General features: G+C 49.0%; 2 long non-coding RNA genes across 2 annotated transcripts in view; one reads left to right on the top strand and one right to left on the bottom strand.

The window, feature by feature from the left end:
• LOC144819176 (uncharacterized) overlaps positions 1-22,659 on the top strand; it is a 704,861-nt gene that overhangs the window by 108,937 nt on the left and 573,265 nt on the right. The window lies entirely within an intron of this gene.
• Positions 1-22,659, bottom strand: part of LOC144819175 (uncharacterized) — a 104,190-nt gene that overhangs the window by 15,734 nt on the left and 65,797 nt on the right. The window lies entirely within an intron of this gene.

Raw genomic sequence — 22,659 nt, 5'->3', positions numbered from 1 at the left:
GTGGAGCTTCCCCTGTTGTCTGTGAGTTGGCCCGTTTGCGTCCGTTGGCCACCACTAGGGAATCTAATGGCATCTGACCTCTGACATAAGTAGGGTCTGTAGTGGCCGCTCTATATTTCTTTTCAATCCTGGGATTGATTACACATGCTCTCGTTGTATCTTTAAATATATCTGGTGCGTGTTTTAGGACCCTTTTCAACATAGGAAGTGTTCTGACATTTTTCTCAGAAGTAGGGAATGTGTCAAATAAAAAGTCCTCTTCTTTAGGTTAATTGTGCATGTCTACGTTGTGGTACTTCGCTGCCCTATCTATTAGCTGGTTGAAGACAATGGTGTCGTCAGTAGGTGACTGCCTTGTTGGGTATGAGGAGGTGTCAGGGATGGGATGCGTGTCATATGGATCAGTGGGCTCTACCCATGGTTCATTTTGAGGGTTAGGATCCTCTGGATAGTTAATATCATATTGAGGATCTTCCCCTGTGTCGCCCTCATTGTCCCCAGAGTGCGTAGGAGAGTAAGGAGCAAAAGGCGTAGTAGGCATAGTGGGGTAGAAAGGAATGAAGGGTCTAGAGGGAGAAGTCCCAAAGTCCTTTTTCTTTAGAGGAATGGGGGAATGAGGGTCAGTGTCCAATGGCCTCTTTTTCCTGTGTAAAATAGTGACTTTACCAGTCTCAGGGTTGATATATATTTTTGCCTGATCCTCTGATGGCTCTGGGTGGAAGAGTTCTTCTTCCACCATCCGTGGCTGTGTCTTTGCCTTTTTTGGCTCAGTCTTTTTTGGATCTACCGTTGCCTTCGGGTCGACAACCTTTTTTGGTTCGATGACTTTCGGTGCCTTATTGCTCTTCTTCGGCTCTGCCTCTTTGTCCAGCTCGACGACTGATTGCGGATCGACCGGATCTTCAGGTTCGATGCGCTTTCTATGCTCGACAGATTTTTTAGGTTGACTGTCTTTTGTCGAGTCGAGGCTTTTTCTCGGATCAACCGCTTTTTTAGGAGCACTTGTCTTTGGGTCGTTGCCTTTTTATGGCTCGATAACCTTTTTCAGCTGGGCCACAGGCTTCGGTACGGCACCCTCTGTGTCGTAGACCTTCTTCGGTTCGATTACTTTTTGCGCAGCAGCCTTCTTTGGGTCGACGGCCTTCTTCGTGTCGGCGCCCTTCGGTTCGGCAGCCTTCTTTGGCTAGACAGCCGTCTTTGGTGCTGCGCTTTTTGGCTCGATGGCCTTCTTCGGGTCGACGCCCTTAGGCTGTACGGCCTTCTTCGGTTCGACGCCCTTCGGGTCGACGACCTTTTTGGTTTCTAGAACATTCTTTGGGATCACGTTACTTGGACCAGGGGTGTCTGAAGGCTTAATCTTTGTTTTCGAAGCCGTGCCGGACAGCGGGGCTGCCGAATGATGTTTTGGATCTTGGCTAAGGCCTTTAGGCGATGCCTCGATCGGAGCCTTCGGTAACGGGGTAATTGGTGTCGGGGGCAATGTACTCACGGTTTGCCCCGGTGGGATTTCGTCTTCGGAGTCCGAGTGGTCCTCGACGGTGACGATCTCTAGATCCGAATCTTCCCCTTCTGGAAGTTCCTGTTCATCCTCGAAGATGTTGTCTGGTTCCGGTGCCTGTCGTTGCATCTCTTGCCTAGCGGCCCGTCGAATCCGGATCGTTTTCTTCTAGCTGAATTGGGCAAAGGCTGGGCAGGTTTCTTCCCTGTGGTCTGGTGATAGGCACTTGTTGCATACTGTGTGTCTGTCAGTATGCGGGAACTTGGAGTGGCATTGTGGGCACCTTTTGAACGGGCTCCTTTCCATCGACAGCAGGCCCATCTGGCATTGAAAAGGCCCAACGGCCCGCGTCGACGACCGAGTCGAGATGGAAAGCTTGATCGAGTCAAGAAGTAACGAGCTAGAACAATACCGTCGAAGTCGAAGGCATTTTGGCCTCTAGAAAAGTTTAGTTTCGATTCTGAAGTTGGAGTATAGGTATAACATCCAAACCCAATGGCGGAAAAAAAAATCTGAAGATGGAGAAGATGCCCATGCGCACTATAGTCCAGGGGAGGAGTCACCTATATTGTGATACTGCGAAGACTCTTCCAGGGCAACAACGTGCAATCATCCGGACCCAACACTAAAGTGGCGATCTATGCACAGATATGAATTCAGCAGCCCACATGCCTCGAACACTATGTACCCAGGGCATAGGTACCCCAGAGGACTACCAGGGGCTGCAGCATGTATTATGCCACCCCTGGGAAGCCCTCCAAAATGACACCATAGGTCTGCTACTGCAGCCTGGGTAAAGTGGTACATGCACCCCTTACTGTTGCATAGGCTACCTATATCACTACCAATGCACACACATTTAAAACCTATAAGTCACTCCTATGGCAGGCCTTAACAATCCTCAAGGCAGAGTGCTTGGTTTTTATGTAAGAGGGCGCCCCTGCATGAGCAGAGCCCCTCTGCAGCGTTCGGGGTCAATCCTCTGATGCTGTGTGTGGTGCAGCCTGACCATATACTCTTAAGTGCATTATAACCTCGTGGTAAATGCTAACTTTGGACTGGCTGCACGGAAACATGTTGTGTAAGGTGTCGAACACTTTGGAATACTACCCCCCCCTCCCCCGCCAGTTCTGGCGGCGGGGGTAGTATTCCACCCTTCTAGAGGGAGAGACATGTACACACTGGTCTACCCATATAAACTTTCTAAAGCATAAAATGGACGCCGCTGCCACAGACACGGGTCTGGCTCCTGCTGCTGACCGAAACTCCGGCAGGGGATGCCTGGACAATAGGTTTCCTGTCACAGGGAGGTGTAACCACCTCCCTAGACAGGCAGATGTGTATTGGGGCTGGGTAGCCATGAGAGACTTGCCTCAATTATCGGAATCAGATAAGATCTTCCTGGCTAGTGAAATTACGGAAGGCGAGATACGACAGCAGGTTAAGAAAATGAGCCGGGGTAAAGCCGCAGGCCCGGATGGGCTGCCAGTAGAACTATATTCCGATAATCTTGATATAGTTATCCCGGTGTTGAAGACACACTTCAATAGGATTTTCTTATCAGGGGACAGTTTCCCTCCCTCTTGGTTTGAAGCCATCATAACGTTGATTGCCAAGCAAAATAAGGACCCACAAAGAATTGGGTCTTATAGACCTATTTTATTATTAAATTCTGATCTGAAGATTTTTTCCGGGATACTGGCTTTCAGATTAGCTAGAATTATTAAAACAATAATACACCCAGACCAGAGAGGGTTTATTCCTGGGAGGCAACTTAATGAATTAACGTTCCAGGTGATAGGGGCTATCGATTTTGCCGAGGAGAGAGGGTTGCCACTTACCATCATAGCAATCGACGCAGCTAAAGCGTTCGATCAGGTTAATTGGGCGTACCTTTGGCCCACCATGACTAGGTTCGGTTTCCCTTTGCTTTTTATTGAAGGAGTTAAATCTCTATATAAGAATCCCCGAGCAAAAGTTTTAGCGAATGGAGGCCTATCAGAATGGTTCAACATCTCTAGAGGCACCAGGCAGGGTTGTCCCCTGTCCCCTCTTTTGTTTGATGTTTATATTGAGCCCTTTGTTTATTCCCTTAGAGCCGATAGTTTTATTTCCCCCTTTAAACTTGGAGAGTTGGAACTTAAAACGGCGTTGTATGCAGATGACCGCCTTCTATATACTTCTAACCATGCCGTTGCAATTCCCCGGTTATTTGAATTGGCGGAGGAATTTGGAAAGGTATCCGGGTATAAGATCAATAAGGAGAAAACTGATATAATGGGTTGGAATAATTTATTTCCCATACAGGGGGCTAAACAAAAAATCAGGTATTTGGGAATATATCTCACTCAAAAACTGAGAGATATTTCAAAAATTAGTTTGCAGATAGTGTCGAAGGAGGTGTATAAGCTATTGCTAAGATGGGGAAGTCTGCCTCTGAACATATATGGGAGAGGTAATCTGGTCAAAATAACTATTCTCCCCAAAATAATTTTTCTTTTTAATTCTATCTCGCTTTTATTTGATTCTAAGGATATCACTTGTCTCCAAGGGAAGATCGGCTCGTTCATTTGGGCCGCAAAATCGCCCAGGATTGCCTGGAAGAAATTGAGGAGAGGTTTGACGGTGGGCGGTCTGGCTTTACCTGACTTGTTTTTATATTGTCACGCCTTTCACTTTAAGAATTGTAGGATATTGGCTAATAAATTGGACTCCTCTTCACTGGGCCGTCTTTTTCAGGCATTGTTACACGACCAACCGCAGGGTGTAGAACATTTTCTTTTCAAATTCGGTGACCAAAAGTTTTATAAAAAAGTTCGCCTAAAAATCTTACAGGCTGCGCTTAAGAACTGGGGATATGTCCGGAGAGTATTGGGGATACCTTATTACAACCTACAGGCCCCAATTTTGGACTCCCCTGGCACTCCGGAATGCCTTCTAGAGCAACTGTCACAGCCACTTAAAGCAGCTGGGTTAAAAACTTGAGGCGACTTATGCGTAAACACTAGGTTGATGGACTGGGAGTCCTTTGCGAACTTAACCAACGGTTCCCTTACCAGATTTAAGTTCTATCAGTTGTCGGCGTGGTGGGCAAGACAAGTTTGGGGGACCGGAGAGGGCACCCCGATTCTAGACTCCATCTGCAGAGGAGGAGTCTGGAAGCGGGAGGTCTCTTTCTGGTACAGGACACTTGCTGGTGTGAAGGATAGCTTGAACTCTAAACTTTAAAATCTTTGGCGTACTGTTTAAACCAAGAATGTTGACGAGGTACAGAGAATTTGGACTTATGCTTTTACTATGTCTCAGAGAATGATTATGCCGACAAATCTCAGAAGAAATAATTTGTTTACAGCTTATAGGGTATATTGGACACCAGCCAAATTGTCTAGGGTACCAGCCAATAATTATTACTGTTCTAGATGTAAACACCCAGCCGCTGATGACCAACACATGTTTATGGACTGCCCGGAGATTACCAGATACTGGGTGGCAGTTTGTGGCTTCTTGGAGGAGGTTTTGTTATCACCGATCACCTGTTGGCCTAGACTGGTCTTCTTTGGCCTACCTCCGGGTTACCTTATGAATGATGCGGCTTCTCAATTTCTGTTCTGCGTGATAGTTATCGCTAGAAGGGAAATCTGTAGAGAATGGAAGTCGGTAGTTCCACCTAGATTTGCTGATTGTTTAAAAAATATTATGTTGGTCAGCAAGTCAGATATGGCCTGTGGTGGAGTAAGTGCAGATAAAATCTGGTCAGCACTCGAAGCCTGGTTGAGGAAATAGCAACGGTCCAATGATTATGCCAGAAGTTTGTGGTCCGGTCCTCCCTGGTATTTGTTTGGGTCCATCGAGGTAAATGGGAGTGGGACACGGAGACAGCCTACCTCTGGGTGATCTCTGTAGGCCGCACACATATCCAGGGGCGGAAACCAACTTTATTTGTGTGGAAGGCACAGAAGGATCCCATCTAGAGCAATCATCTTCTGGTGGCATGTATGAGGACAAAAAAAAGATGTGTATTGGGGCTGGGCGGGAGCACTCTCTGGTGCTTTGAAGTCTGCACTGGGGGCACATTTGGTGTCCCTGTGCATAATCCAGTTCAAACCGGTTGCAGGGGCTACCTGCCCCTGCTCTGGCACGAAACTGGACAAAGGAAATGGGTGTAACCACCCCTCTTTCCAAACCCTCCCATAGGTGGGTCCCCAGACGATGTCCAACCCCCTATCTTAGTATAAGTATAAGAACTCAGTCCTTGAGACTTTCGATTACCCTGTACGAAACTCTGCAACATATATCCTGATCCTTTGACATTCTATCTCGACTAGAAGACTGAAGAATCTCCCTTGGGGTCAAAGAGTGACTCCCCTGCTTAGCAGGCACCAAAGAAGCAACTGTCCGGTCTGCATCGCTGAAGCTCCCGCTGGACGCCGAAGTCTTTGCATCACCAGATGTGGATTTCCAGACTTCCCCAAGGCTACCCTGAGTCCACAGCAAAGCTGAGGCCCGTGGCTATCGTGTGTGAATTGGAACCGTGACCCTTGGACACCGCAAACGTTTGCAAGTATATCATCTTCCTGGTCTCCCTTAAAGTTGAGCATACCCTGCCAACATATGGCGAACAGAGTGGTACAAAAGGAGGTGGTGATGGACGGAGCATCTGAACCAATCAAACACTCACACCCAGTCAACAGATCTGGGTTTACTCCATCACCGTTCTTTATCCCACTCTGCCACCCCAGTTCAGACATGGCCATATGCAAATCAGTCTGACCCTGTGCCTCATGGGAACAGTCCAGCCCGAACTGCCAAGCCATGCCTTCCCTGGACCGAAACAAGCTTCCGAGGACCGGTTTCTGGCATTTCAGCCATCTTCAGCCCGGCTTGCTTGAATCCAGTGGCAAAGTGAGCAAGGGACTCACGTCTGAGCAAACCCTGCCAACTTATGGCGAAGAAAGTGGTACAAAAGGAAGTGGTGATGGACGGACCATCTGAACCAATCAAACACTCACACCCAGTCAACAGATCTGGGTTTAATCCATCACCGTTCTTTAGCCCACTCTGCCACCCAAGTTCAGACATGACCATATGCAAATCAGTCTGACCCTGTGCCTTATGGGATCAGTCCAGCCCGAACTGCCAAGCCATGCCTTCCCTGGACCCGAAACTAGCTTCCGAGGACCGGTTTCTGGCATTTCAGCCATCTTCAGCCCGGCTTGCTTGAATCCAGTGGCAAAGTGAGCAAGGGACTCACGTCTGAGCATACCCTGCCAACTTATGGCGAACAAAGAGGTACAAAAGGAGGTGGTGATGGATGGAGCATCTGAACTAATCAAACACTCACACCCAGTCAACAGATCTGGGTATAATCCATCACCGTTCTTTAGCCCACTCTGCCATCCCAGTTCAGACATGGCCATATGCAAATCAGTCTGACCCTGTGCCTCATGGGAACAGTCCAGCCCGAACTGCCAAGCCATGCCTTCCCTGGACCGGAAACAAGCTTCCGAGGACTGGTTTCTGGCATTTCAGTAGTCTTCAGCCGGGCTTGCTTGAATCCAGTGGCAAAGTGAGCAAGGGACTCACGTCTGAGCATACCCTGCCAACTTATGGCGAACAAAGTGGTACAAAAGGAGGTGGTGGTGGACGGAGCATCTGAACCAATCAAACACTCACACCCAGTCAACAGAACTGGGTAGGGGTTGTGATGCTTGTCGTCAGTTACGGGTCTACATCCATTTGGAGTCTTAAAGAGTCATGACGCATGCCATAGGCTACAGTCATGCGCACAGAGGTATTCTAAACAGAGTGCAGACTGCAACAGTTTGGTGTTCTGTCAATTACGTGTCGCTGAGGATATTGCAATATTTTCAGCATCACGCTTCTTTTGAAACTTCAACCTATGGTCGGTGAACTATTGTGTGCACTTTTAGGCTGGGTGTTACGCGCTGAGACTCGATTCCCTCTGTGTTTCCTGTTACTGTGAATATTTTTTTTTGTCAAATTCAGACGTGTTGAGGCTTTCTCACAATTTTGGATTGGAACGCTTTGCTGTTTCCCTCTTTCCTGTACACGAGTTGCTTTCAAATGATTTACAAGCAATAACACTGTTTAGTTTTAGTTTTTATTCATTTTCAAACTGCGGTTTGGTTCTTATGGTTATATATACTTCTGCTTATACTATTTTATAGCTAATGGTACTATTTTCATTCTGTGCAATGGGTGCAACAGTGTTCTAACCTTTTTTCCTCCCACAGGATTCGGTTATTGACTTGTATTTTGTTTATTTTTATTTTATCTTGTCTTTAGGTCTCCAATATTGTGCAAGATGCAAAATGTACAACCCCCCCACTTTTTTTCAGCTTCCAGGTGATCCACCAATCCGGTGGAAATTATGGTACAGGGCTTTTGAAAAGTATTTAGTAGCCATGGGGGGTACTAGATTCAGTGATGAGAGGAAAAGATTTATTTTGGGTTTTGAGGGTCAAGCTGTCTTAGAACATATACCTCCTCTTGATTTTGTTGAGGGTGAGGAGGAGTTGAATGTATTTGATCAAGCAGTCAAAATGTGGGAAAAGCAATTTGATGTGGAAAGTAGTCTGGTGGTAGCCAGACACACATTTTTCATTAGAGTACAAGATCCTGATGAAAGCATTGTTTCCTATGTTGCAGCGTTACACATTCTTGCGTCTGAGTGTGAATTCGAGCATTTTTCATCTGAACTTATTTGGGACCAAATTGTAGTATATTGTAAGGACAAGAAAGTTCAGGAAAAGTTATTAACTTTAAAAAATCCCTCCTTACAGGAAACTATTACCATTGTTGACCTGACCCGGTCAGTGCCGGTCGCTCCTCCCACCGGGTGGCCCATCCCGAGTGTACCTGGGACCCGCTTGCCGCCGCCGCTGCCGCTGCCAGTATTGTATCTGCCCCCTGCCCCCTGATTTCAGTATTGTGCCTGTGAATGTATTTTTATCGTTTACTGCGTCAACTGTTGTGCCCCTGCTCTCGCTCCCAGTGATCTCAGTATTGTGCCTGTGATTGTATTTTCATCGTTTGCATCGTCCACTGTTGTGCCCCTGATTGTTTCTCTGCCTCCACTGCCGTTTCTGCCACCCCGCTCCCCGCTCCCTGTCGCTGCTCCCCCGCGGCCCCACCCCCGTTCCCTCCAGTATCACCGCTCCCCTCCCCACTCGCCACCCCGCTCCTGCCTCCCAGCTGCTCCTCCCTCCCACTGAATACAAAGGGTGGTGTCCGCGAGGCGGGGAGCTGTGACCTGACCTGACCTGGTCAGTGCCGGTCGCTCCTCCCGCCGCGTGGCCCATCCCGAGTGTGCCTGGGACCCGCTTGCCGCTTCCGCTGCCGCTGCCAGTATTGTATCTGCCCCCTGCCCCCTGATCTCAGTATTGTGCCTGTGATTGTATTTTTATCGTTTACTGCGTCAACTTTTGTGCCCCTGCTCTCGCTCCCAGTGATCTCAGTATTGTGCCTGTGATTGTATTTTCATCGTTTGCATCGTCTACTGTTGTGCCCCTGATTGTTTCTCTGCCTCCACCGCTGTTTCTGCCACCCCGCTCCCCGCTGCTAGTCCCCCGCGGCCCCACTCCCGTTCCCTCCAGCATCACCGCTCCCCTTCCCCATTCGCCACCCCGCTCCTGCCTCCCAGCTGCTCCTCCCTCGCTACGCCCCCCCACTCTCCACTTATGGAAGAGTCCGCGCGTATGCGCAGCGGACGCGCCGAAGGCGCGCCAAAGGCAAGCCCGTCTGCCCCCATCCGCGCCTGGACCGCGCCCCGCACCAGAACCCCTGGCCCGCGCAGATGCCAGCCCACCCGCCGGGCCTACGACGCAGCCACCCTCAACGCACTCAACACCGGCCGGATCCCGAGCTGCCACCGAGCCACCCCAGGACGCACCCACGGACCCTTCACCTGCCAATCCTGCAAGTTCTCCCGCCTCCGGACCTGCACCGCACCCGCCAAGCCGAGCACCAGCAGCAACCACCTGAAGTGCATCCTGCTCAACACCCGCTCCGTCCACAGACACGCCGTCGATCTCTGGAACCTCCTCGACTCCACAGCCCCAGACGTCGCCTTCCTCGCGTAAACATGGATGAACGCCTCCTCAGCTCCCGACATCGCCATCGCCATCCCAGACGGATACAAGATCACCCGGAGGGACCGCATCAACCAGACCAGAAGAGGCATCGCCATCGTCCACAAGAACACCATCCGCATCACGACCAACTCCGACGACACCCTCACAACCGCCGAACACCTGCACTTCCAGATACACACCGACCCCAAGACCACCCTCAGAGGCACACTCATCTACAGACCCCCGGGACCTCGCACACAATTCAGCGAAGACATCGCCGACTTCATCAGCCCGCACGCCCTCCCCTCCGCTGACTACATCCTCCCAGGGGACCTCAACTTCCACCTAGAGAATAACAAAGACAGCAACACCACCACCCTGCTGGACAACCTCGCCAACCTCGGACTCAAGCAACTGGTGACCACCCCCACCCACTACGCCGGCCACCCGCTTTACCCCGTCTTCTCCTCCAGCAAGGACATCTCCTTCAGCCACACCAACGGACTCCACTGGACAGACCACAGCTGCGTCCACTTCAGCTTCAGAAGGACCACCACCCACTACCACCCGCAACAGGTTCCCCGCAGAAGCTGGAACAAGATCACCACCGACTAGCTCACCACATCCCTGAGCCAGAACCCTCCCGCCAGCTCAGCGAACCCCAACCAAGCCGCCAACAACCTCACAAGGTGGATCACCAACTGCGCAGACGACCTCGCTCCACTGAAGACCCCCCCCCCCCATCAGACCCGGCAGCAAGAAAGCATCCTGGTTCACCGACGAACTCAAGAGCTCCAAGAAGAACTTCCGGGCCCTCGAGAAAGCATGGCGCAGAAACCCGACTACAGACAACATGACCACCCTCAAGCACGCCACTCGAAAACACCACCAGCTGATCCACACCACCAAGAAAACCGCATTCAAGGAACGACTTGACAACAACGCCCATAACAGCAAGGAACTCTTCAACATCGTCAAAGAGCTCTCGAACCCTAGCGCCGGAAGCAACGACATCACCCCCTCTCAAGACCTCTGCAACTCGCTCGCCTCGTTCTTCCACAGCAAGATCGCAGACATACACAACAGTTTCAGCACACAGCCGACGCACCCTACGACCGTACCTACGCCCCCCACCACCACCCTCCGCGCCTGGACCCCGGTCAACACCGAAGACACCATCCGCACGATGAACTCCATCCACTCCGGATCACCAACCGACCCCTGCCCTCACCACGTCTTCAACAAGGCAGACTCCGTCATCGCACCCCAACTCCGGGACATCATCAACGCCTCCTTCGACACCGCCACCTTCCCAGAGAGCTGGAAGCACGCCGAACTCAGCGCCCGACCTCAAAAACTACCGCCCCATCTCGCTCCTTCCTTTTCCTGCCAAAGAAATCGAGAAGACCGTCAACAGACAGCTGGCCGCCTTCCTCGAGACGAATGGATCCCTTGACCACTCACAGTCCGGCTTCCGGGCCAACCACAGCATCGAGACCGCCCTCATCGCAGCCACCGACGACATCCGAGCCCTGCTTGACAACAGGGAAACAGCGGCAATCATCCTCCTGGACCTCTCTGCAGCGTTCGACATGGTCAGCCACCGCACTCTAGTGCAGCGCCTCAACAACATCGGAATCCAGGAGAAGGCACTGGAGTGGATCATCTCCTTCCTCGCCGGAAGAACACAGAGAGTCCGCCTCCCCCCGTTCAGATCCGAGGCCACAGAAGTCATCTGCGGCGTACCACAAGGATCATCGCTCAGCCCCACGCTGTTCAACATCTACATGAGCCCCCTCGCGGCCATCGCACGCCAACACAACCTCAACATCATCTCCTACGCCGACGACACCCAGTTGATCCTCTCCCTCACCAACGACCCCGCCACCGCCAGAACCAACCTACACGAAGGGATGAAAGACATAGCCGAGTGGATGATGAACAGCCGCCTAAAACTGAACTCAGATAAGACGGAAGTCCTCATCCTGGGACCATCACCCTCTGCCTGGGACGACTCCTGGTGGCCCCCTGCCCTGGGCAACGCACCCAAACCAACGGACCACGCACGCAACCTGGGCTTCATCCTGGACTCCTCCCTCTCGATGACCAGACAAGTCAACGCCGTCTCCTCGTCATGCTTCAACATCCTTCGCATGCTACGTAAGATCTTCCGGCGGATCCCCACCGAAACCAGGAAGACGGTCACCCAGGCCCTTGTCACCAGCCGACTGGACTACGGTAACTCCCTCTACGCCGGAACCACAGCCAAACTTCAGAAAAGACTCCAGCGCATTCAGAACGCCTCAGCAAGACTCATCCTGGACATCCCCCGACACAGCCACATCTCCGGACACCTGAGAAACCTGCACTGGCTCCCCCTCAGCAAGAGAATCACGTTCCGACTCCTCACCCACGCGCACAAAGCTCTCCACGACCAAGGCCCCAGATACCTCAACGACCGCCTGACCTTCTACACTCCCACCCGCCAGCTACGTTGACCAACCACGCCCTCGCCACCGTTTCCCCGCATCCGAAGAGCTACCACGGGAGGAAGATCCTTCTCCTATCTGGCTGCCAAGACGTGGAACTCCCTCCCCATCCATCTCCGCCTGACCCAAGACCACCTCTCCTTCAGAAAGCAACTCAAGACCTGGCTGTTCGAGCAGTAGCGGACCCCCTTCCCCAAGCGCCTTGACACCCTCCAGGTGAGTAGCGCGCTATACAAATGCTTTGATTGATTGATTGTTAAAAGTATTGAATTGTCCCAAAAAGCTTCGAAAGAGCTTAAACCTGAAAAAAGTATGGTAGGTGTAGTTAAGGAGCGTAAAGATCAAGGAAACAAATTCCAAGTTGATAGGAACAAATCTCACAGTGAACAAAAAGGGTTAAGGTAAGTCTTCTTTCTACAAGCCAGAAATAAAAATCAGTTTTTCTAAAAATACTTGTACTAAATGTGCATTTTCCTAATTCTCGCATCTGTCCCGCCAGGAATGCCTCTTGTCGGAAGGGTGGTAGACCAGGACATTTTGCAAACTTGTACGGTTTTAGGGGTAATGTCAATGTGGAGGACAAAGATGATCCAGAGAGTGAGATTGTGAGTCCTTTGACTGATCTTCTAGTGATTGTTCGAGATGATTCGGATAGTTTTGTTGATCCTGCCCTAGAGGTTTTGGTTGATGCAAAACCTTTACAATTATTGGTAGATTCCGGAACGCGCATTACGATGCTTACTGAAGAATTGTTTGAGAGTGTGTGGGGGGATAAACCTCTCAATCCACCAGACAGAAGTCCTGTTTCTTATGAGGGAGGAAGAATTGAATTAAAAGGATTTTTTTAAACGCGTTTTGTCTTCATAGACAGGCATATCAATGGGAAGGTCTATGTGACAAAGAAAGGTCTTAACATACTAGGTTGGTATCATCAGGGTTTGTTTGGCATGATGCTTCGACCCGGCACTACCGAACAAGTTTTTTTTTTTTAATTGGCATGTTCAATACATATAATGTCAACAGGTAATAAACATCCATCATCCAGTTTTGGTAATTTTACATTATACTCCATATATACATTCACTGTGGTGCAGCTAGTACATACAAATAGTCAACTTGGTACAGTTTCAAGTATTCAATTAAATATTTCCAGTAATCTCTGGGTCTTGAGCCCGCAGGTAATTCCTCCTCATAAGTTAGCAGGGTGTCTCTACAATACGATAGATCCTGGATCCACTGTTTAATCTTCGGGGCCCTACTACCACCCCAGCATAGTGATATTCTTTGTTTAGCCAGGAGTAATGCAATTACACAATATTTGCGCTTAGTGGCGCGTACATCAGTTAGGCATGTGCGAACAGTACATTCAATGGAAATGTTTACCATGGTACTCAACATCTGCGTTACCTTTACCTAATATTCCCCTACCCTTGAACAAAAACCATGCAAGGTGTATAAAATCTGTAGTTTCAGCATTGCAGCGTTGGCATTTCAAATCTGTTCGTAGGCCATTATCTATGGAGCCTAGCAGGTGTATAGTAGGTCTGGTGGAGATATTTATAGTGTAAAATACGCAGGTTCCCATTGGGCATTAACAAACCCGTTAATGTGCAGTTTATTGCCCATTCCTCCACTGTCAGCAGAATGTCTAGACTATCATTCCATTTCTCTAGTGCTCTCTGTGTAGTGCCCGCTATATCCTCTCTTTAATTTAACATACAGTCTAGACACTATGTGCTTAGCTGTGGGAGTAGTAATCAATAGCTATAATGAGGACAATTGTTGTGGCTCCTCAGGGTAAGATGGATACAGTTTCTTTATCGCACCTTGTAGCCTGTGATATGTGAATTTAAATAGCAATGTTTGATTGCTTATGAAGGAGAGTTCGTCAAGTGACTTGAACTGGCCATTGTGGTATAGGTCACCCATGGTATCTATGCCTACTTGTTTAAGTAAACCTGTTGGACTTGGCCCTTCTGGCAGGTTCACCCCTGAACTTTTTGCTTTTTTGATTGTGATCTGGTGATAGTGATTTTTGGTTACCCCAGTATTGGAACTTTCATAGATTCCCATGCTTTGTATCATTCCCCGTCGTCGGAATGGGAGTCTCGGTAACAAAAATACCATAGCTGTAGGTACAAAAGACCAAGGAAAAAGGCCTAGGCCTCATTCTCTTTTGTAGCATATCACCCTCTTTGTGTAAAAGAGACCAAACTTAGGCCTCAGCCAATCAGAAGTGTCTCACCCCTTAGAACCTTCCTGAAGAAACCTCAGTGCCTCAGATTTTCTACCGCACGTTTTGCTTAGGGAGTCTCCTTTGATTTTTGGTTTCTGCGCACTTTACCACTGAGTCCCAGGGTAAAGTGCGTGCGTGTGGTGAGGTTGGCCTGCCCTCCCATAGGAATGCATGGGGAATGTATGTGTCCCTGGTAGTTCCTGATGTGTGGGGAGTGCAGGTGCGAGTTTGGTATGTGCGGACTCCTGTGATTAAATGCTGCGCAGTGATGTATGCGGCGTGATTGTGTCTAGTGTGGAAGTGCCACTCCTAGAAGTTGGCATGTTTGGGTAATTTGTGTCTGGCGTGTGATTGGCTGGAGCTGGCTGGTGAGCCTGGCTCCAGGAGTCAGGATGGGTCTGCCCCGGTGGTGAGTGTATAGATTAGCATGCTGATGTGAGGGAGGGGCTGCACCTGGGACCTGAATAGGGCTGAGCTTTCCCCACACAATGCTGGCTCCGCTCCCTTTGGTGCGTCTAATGACCCTAGCCTGGCCAGTGAATAGTGAGAGGGGCTGAGCCCATCAAGAGTGCTCCCAAACCAGCTGCGCCTGGTTTTGCCCCCACCCTGCACCTTTAGACAAAGGGATTTTTGTGTATAAAAAGAGGCTGTGACATCTTGTAAAATGTTCTTGTTCCCAACTCGAATCTACCAGGGGCGGGCTGCTGCTGGGGCCCAGGGGAAGGCTTGCCTCCCTGGGCCCTGCCCAGCCCCTGGATATCCTGGATGCCTGGAAAGCTCTCTCCCTGTGGGGCCCTTCTGCCTTGCTTGGGGGAGGGGACTGGAGGACTTTTTCTTTACTAGGAGCTGCCAGCTCCATTTCCCTGCCCCAGGACTCCTTGGACTCCCCAGCGCGTTGAGAGCGCTTTATTTGAATTTTGCAGCATGGAGCTGCTCTCTGACCTGCTCGTGATCCGAGCCTTGCAGGTGCCACCCTGCATTATGCCTGCAGTTATATATTTTTATTTACGGGTGCCACCCCGTCTATCTGCCCCCTTAGCGAGTGCCCACCTCGCTTCTACGTTTATTGTATGCCTCGAGGGTATACCTCTCGTTTTGCCCCCTGGAAAGATGCCGCCGCCGCCGCGGCGAAACAGGAAGTCAGGCGGCCGGGCGCCTGGAGTGGGGCGGGACTTCCGCTTGCTCCAGGAAGTCCCACCCACCGCCGCACCATGATTGGCTGCCCGCCGCCGAGAGTAGATGAGGAGCAGCCAAGATGGCGTCGCCGGGTCCAGCAGGGCTCCCGTGTACTGGGGAGAGCCCTGCCGGTGGACCACAAAGCCCCTGGTCCCAGGAGGGGGCCCGGGTAAATTGAAGGTGGCAGCCGAGGCCGCCAACGGTAGTGCCGGACTCCCAGGGATCCCGGGATGCCCCGCAGAGGAGTGCCGCTGTCCGGAGGAGCCCCCACCAGAGGAAGGAGCCCGGTGAGTGAGAACAGGCTGGAGGGGCTCCGGGTGGCTAAATAGTGGTGCTGCTACAGTTTGGGGGCATGTTGTGTAAGAGCCCCTGAGGCCCCAGCGTGACTTGGGGGCCTTTGTTTTCCGAGTCCCCCGAGGGGGGACTCCAACGATCCCGAGTGGCCCCCACAGGTGCGGCATGTAGTTATAGAAGCCCCTTGTGGCTCTAGCCTTTGATTTAAGTGGCTCTAACGTGTGGGGGCAAGTCCTCTCCCTTCAGGGGGCCCAATTGTTTTAAGAGCCAGATGGATCAGTTTTGCCCAGCCAGAGGGCACATGTATTGTTCTAAAGAGCCCAGAGGGCTCCAACCTTTTGGGGGCACAGTAGTTCCTAGAGCCAGAGGGCTCCAACGCACATGTTTATTTCAGAGCCAGGTGGCTCCAAACCTTTGGCGCAGTTTTGGTTCCAGGGGCCAGTGAGGGCCCTGTCGCAGTGTTGTTGTTTCCCAGCTGCCCAGCAATTAGTGGGCAGCTGCACCGTTTAGATTTTCTTTCCTAGGATACTTTGGACTCAGTAGTGAGTCGCACTCCTTCATCCCTATCTTGGCCTTCCCCAGCTGCGCAGCACTTAGTGCCAGCTGCAGCGTTTAGGCCCTGTTCTGTCCCTGTCCTCAGCTGCCCAGCAAGTAGTGGGCAGCTGCTACGTTTAGGTTTTTGGCGCAGTGGCGCAACCTGGACTTTGTTGTGAGTTATGTGCTTCTTAGGGTACTAGGAAATGTACTGTGTGTTGTATGTTTTGCGCACCCTGTGTTCTGGTACCTCTGAATGTGTTTTTATGCATTATGTACAAAGTTGCTTTCCTTACACTGCTGAATTTATGTTTATGCATCATGTGTTTTCTTCAAAATATGAGAGAAGTTCCTTCAATGGCCATATACATCAATAGTGTGTATGCATCTCTAAATGTCCAGATAGAGTGACAGTGACAAGTTAATTATGAACACTAATTATTCAAAAATTGTGTTTATTTTTCTTTTTTATATACATATAAATTCATATAAATACTGTTTTGAATCAATCATGTGTTTTCTTCCCCTACACCTCTGAATGTTGTGATGCATCATGTGTAATGTTCTCATGCCTATACCCCTAAATGTATGGTGATACTTAGTTGGTTGTTTTCTCCTAGTACAGGTGTTGCTAGTGAGGTCCTGGTTCCCTGCGTGACATTCTCCTAAGGTGGTTAGGGTTGCGTGGTACCAGAAGTTACTGGTTGTGTGCTCTATGTTTCATTTTTGTCCTACAGTGATTATTATTCTAAATTTACCAGTGCATATTCCTGACAGTGGTCCATGTGGCCCTGTCCTGTACATATATCCACTGTAAATTCTGCCCGTGTCTGTTGGCACATTGTAAAGTGTGTGTTCCCTATCTAATGTGTTTGGTATAATACAAAGGCTATTTTTGATATACCTTGTGTGGAGTTCCTTTTGTGGGGGGCCGGGGATGTTGTTGCTGGTAGGTGCGTGTGCAGATGCTTTACACATCGCCTCTGAGATAAGCCTGACTGCTCGTGCCAAGCTACCAAGAGGGTGAGCAGGGGTTATCTTGGCAGGTGACTTCCTTGCCCTGACTTAGAATGGTGGTTTCTGCCTGGCTTTGGCGCAAGCCTTAGCCAACCAGAAAATCCCATTTCTAACAAAACCCATACCCACCTCTTCCTGAGTGACTGAGAGTTCCGGGTGACAGTGTAGTGGCATTGCGGCAGCGTACTGGTAATTTGTGTGCTTTTTGCCCCATCGTTTGCCAGGCGTTATTTGTCGTGTCTATGGTGTTTATGTCTCGATTGTGTAGCGGGGGTCTTTGGTGCGTTATGATAGCTGTCAATGGTATTGGAAGCGCATCTCCCTATTCAATTGCGACATGTGTAAGGTAAGGGACCTTATGATACCAAAAATGTGCGTATGATGCTTGCGCGCATAAGTAATAAAGCAAAAAATCCGGAACTTTGAAACCCCCTTGTGAATAGGGCAGTGTGAGAGCGAGCATTTCAATCCGGGCCTGTTTATCCTCCCATATCAAGTTTAGAACCATGGTGGAAATTCTATGAAACACCTCCACCGGGGGCTTAATTGGAATGTTATTAAAAAGATACAGAAACTTTGGTAGGATGACCATTTTCACAATGGCTAAACGATCAATAACGGTAAACTGATCCACCTCTTTATTTTGTCTTCCATCGCACTGACCGCCCTACCATAATTTTGTGCGGATGACTATTTCTGGGTCCCGATGATACCAAACTCCTAAATATTTCACTGGCTCCGATTGCCAATCCAACGGATAATCTATGGAGTGCGGGATTGTGGTATCTGTCAATGGTATGATTAGGGATTTGGACAAGTTTATTTTAAGTCCTGACTGCTGCACGAATTTAATATATTCCCTCAGTAGAGGATTCAGATGTTGCGCAGGATCTCCGACATATAACATCATGTTGTCTGCCTATAATGAGATATGCAATGGCCTCTGGGGGAATTGAAGCGCTGAATAGTGGTGCCCCTGTTTTATCTTGCAAGCCAATGGCTCAAGCGCAATTGCAAATAGCAAAGGAGACAAACAACAGCCACAGGTCCGTAACCCCGGAGGCCGGCTACTCCGGGGAACCAGACAATAGCGGGATGGACGGAGGCGACGGGCGACTAGTAGGCTGGACAATCTTTACACCACCGCCGCGAGCGGGGGCCCCACCCGCAGACCCCGAAAAACAACAGGGTCCCCGGGACCAGGCCTCCCACCCACAGCCACAGACCCGTCACGTCGCCGTTCGTCCAGTATTAGCGGGGATCAGAAACCACCATCAGGATCATGAGTTAGTTCCACTCCGACGAGACCGGACTCCGCCAGGTACCCGCGGCCGATGTTGTTCAACTAAGACCCGGCCGGGTCAGTAGTTAACCACAAATAGTCTTAAAATAAGATAAAACATATTAAGTGAAAATCGCCACAATCTTTGAAATGTCAGTGAGTCCAAAACATGAGCAAACTTAAAACAGAAAAATTGAAAATGCACTTGTTTGTGAATTATCGTTGTCACACATTACGTTGCTCAATTCAAAACGATGCATCATATACACGGTGAACAATCAATGCAAATGAGAAAACATATACATAACCTGCCTATTTACATACTAGAATACAATAAATTAATCCGCTAGAGTGATACTGAATGTGTGCGTGTGCATAGACATATATGGATGTCACTGTGTAATAGAAGTCCTTAGGGGTCAGATAGCCTTAACTACTTTTGTGTGTTCTCAAAGATAACAGACCATTTCAATTTTATCATTAAGTCCATTAGGAGCCAGTGTCTGTAATTTACGTATCCAAAAGGTTTCTCTTTGGAGGAGAATTTTAGCGTTATTCAAACCCAATCGTTGAGGCACATGTTCAACTATCTGAAATCGAAGTTGGGCTATTGTGTGGCCTTTCTCAATCCAATGCTTCGCCAACGGGGACGTGAGGTTCTTGTAGACTCTTATGTTCAGAAAGCCGTGTTTTCAGTTTGCGGTCTGTTTTGCCAATATACTGTAGTACTGGAAATCCAAACTCGTGTAACCATTCGTACACAAGAATAAAACGTCATCGTAGCACGACGAATTTAGTATCAAAAGACCGAGAAGGGCGAGTACATTATGCACAAGCATTTTCGTCGCATTCGAAGGTTGCTTTCACCTCGAAATCGTCACTTGTACCCTGAACCCTTGGCTTCCATTTTGTATACGGCAGCCATTTTGTATGTTGCCCTTCACATAGGCTTAATCCAATGTCGTAAGGAGAAGCACTCCTTGATTGACTTTTTCGTGACCTGGGCAGGTCGAAACCATCGCCCCAGGCCAACACGTTCGGTCAGTTCCTCTCCCAGTGGCCAGTCAAGATAGCATCTAGGCGCACCCGGCCATAAAACCCTTTCATCACACATTCACCCTGCCGAATCTTGCCCACACCTGGCCCCGCTCCTTCTTTTCCTACTTGTTTTATGATGAGGACGTGCTTATTTTATTGGGGAAACACCGATATCTGATTGAAATACCGGACCTTGCCGAGTAATTTATTATGTATTAGACAAACGAAATGTGAGCTTGTCATCATAACTCTGTTACTTATTTGTGGTCGAAATATGTGAATAGTATCCTGAAAATCTAGGAATGTTTGCCTGAAGCTTATTATTTTGTATAAGAAGAGAAGCCTGACTTCGTGATTAGAGGCAGTCTCCTTTGAACATACTTCCGTGTGTAGTACTTCTAGGACACTTGTTACTTTAGTTGCAGCCAATAAACCGATCTTTGACTTCACCTAGAAGACTCTGAGTTTCTGTGGTCCGAATCAGGAGAACTCGAGGTCCTTGGGTGTACCCTGGCACCGCTGGGTTACCGGATCAGTACCGGTTCTGAAAAACCCAGTACCTCAGTTGGCGCCCAATGTGGGGCGATTCCAGCGGTACCGGTCCAGCCAGAGGTTCGTGAGGAGCTTCGTGTGAAAATTCTGGAGGAAGGCCGCCACTTCATCGACCCCTGCATGTCGACGTGGTCCGAAAGTCTTTGCTGCGAGGTTCCCCGCTTCCCGATGGCTACGAAGGACTGCTGCCCTGGCTATCGCCCTGATTTGGACCCCTGAAGTTTGGTAGAGCGAAACACTAAGACGACTCTTCTAAGTGACGTCATCGACATTTCAGTTAAGTATAAGTGGAGCGTCTCCCAGTCCTTAGTGGTTTCTTAGTTTTGAGTATCCTTTGGGAAAAGTTTTGTGTTGGTACTTGCAAGCACCAAAACCGAAGGACTCGTGTTTTCACGGGAAAGTATCGTAATCGATAATCCTTTGACGTTTGGAACTAGACTAGAGAGCAGAGATGCCTAGTCTTAGACTCAGAAATTTGTTTTGTCTTGGTGGTATTAATAGGGACTCCCGATTGGAGGATTCATGTCCGGTTCCTCCGGTTGGAAATCCAACTTACGAGTTATATGTGAAACATGGGGTAGGCCCCATCACATACAATGAGGTATGGATCAAATATACCAAAAACGATGGTGTTTTAAAATGGCCCCAATACGGTAGCTTTGACACCGAAATTGTAGATAATCTTGAGGTCAAACTTTTCAAAAAGAAAGCCCGGACGGCGATGTTTGACTCTCTCCGCCTATGGCGTAAAGAGGCCAAACAGAAGGAAATTAAATTAGAAAAGAAAAATAAGAGAGAAGGGAATATTTCAGTAATACAAGCTGCTATGTGGTTTAAAGACAAAGAAGAGGTACAGATGAGTGAGCAGTTGCACAGGCAACGTAAAATGGCAACAGATAAATGCTATCCAGTTTTGCCGTCTCTTCAGCAAGAGACAGCCAAAGAACGTGAAAAAGACCCATTAATGTCGCATTTATTAAGTTCACCACCCCCCTATGTGATAAGTGCCACAGCACCTCCGCAACCTTTAGTTATGCAACATGTGCCTAATGATCCTCTACAGCAACACCCAGCTACTCTTCAGCTGGCTCTTACTACTATGGTGCAACCTCCTCAAGGCTCGCCAATCCTACCTGTTTCGCCTATGTTTCCTACGACTTTGCCTAGCGTACCTTCTACTTCTCCTAATGATCCATCTGCTATTGCTTCTGCCCCTACATTATCTCACACTGTTTCTCCGCCAGTTCTTCCTTCACTTTCACCTTCCGTCTGGCATAAAATGGCCAGCATTGTCACTAACATTCCTTCACCCCTTTTTCGGTCGCCTAAAACGACCCCTAATATGGGACGAAGACAGTTGCGAAGTCAACTGCCTGACTATCAGGAGAGAGATTCTTTGAATCGTTTAGCGCGTAAATGGGCTACGGATACAGCAAAGTATGACATAGAATGCGTTATGAAAGTCTTCCGTCAATGGGAAGCACCGACGCAAAGATATGTTTTTGAACAAATGTGTGTTTTCCTCTGTGAGGATTTGGAAGACAATGATTTAGAACACATCCCACAGGAATTGTGTCGTGTACGGTTTAAGTTTGGAGAGGGTATGATTGTAGGTCCCGATGTCGAAAAAGCAGTTGAGACAGTGTTATCATATCGGAATAAAGGGAATAGTTCTGGGTCATCGTCTGAGCCTGGTACATCTAGTAGGAAAAAGGCGCGACAATACCCAATGAGAGAAGTTCCACCGCAATGGAGGGAGGGTGACACATCTGTTGAACCCCCTATTCCGCCACACTTTCAGCGTGTATGGGTACATGTCCCATGGAAGAGAGCTGAAGTTTTAGCACTTAAACAGACATTACCAGATCCGCGTAAGAATCCTGCAGGGTATTACAAAGAGTTGTCACAGACTGCTGGGTCATGTATAATGAATTTAGCGGATATCGATATTTTATTTGGGAACGTTGTTCCACAGCCTTTATGGAGTAAAATTCGCCATACAGATCATGATCAGGAATTAGGTGATTCATGGGCTAACATTGCTGCTGTAGATGCCCGACAAGTTGGTGGTGCTTTAACTGAGCCTTTAATAGCAGAACTTCCTGGTAAAATAGTTGATTACATGAAAACGATAATGCCTGCAATACGTGTGAATTGGGATAAGTTATCTGCATGTAAGCAGAAGAAAGACGAGACGGTCTCAGATTTCTTCACCAGGTTCGAAGAAACGTTTGTCGATCACAGTGGCCAAGACATGACCACAGAAGGTGGTCAGCGATTATTTGTCGATAAGTTCGTGCACAATCTGCTTCCAGAATTGTGTAAAAAGTTAAAAGATTCTGAGAGTTCTTGGGCTGTTTCCTCTTCAGCACAGATATTAGCCACTGCGCAATATTACGAGAATAGAGACAAAGACGAGAAAGATAGAGTAGAGAAGAAAACGAAAGAAT

Source organism: Lissotriton helveticus, chromosome 2_1 (genome assembly GCF_964261635.1).
Source record: "Lissotriton helveticus chromosome 2_1, aLisHel1.1, whole genome shotgun sequence".
Taxonomy (NCBI): domain Eukaryota; kingdom Metazoa; phylum Chordata; class Amphibia; order Caudata; family Salamandridae; genus Lissotriton; species Lissotriton helveticus.
This window is presented reverse-complemented; position numbering and strand designations above follow the sequence as displayed.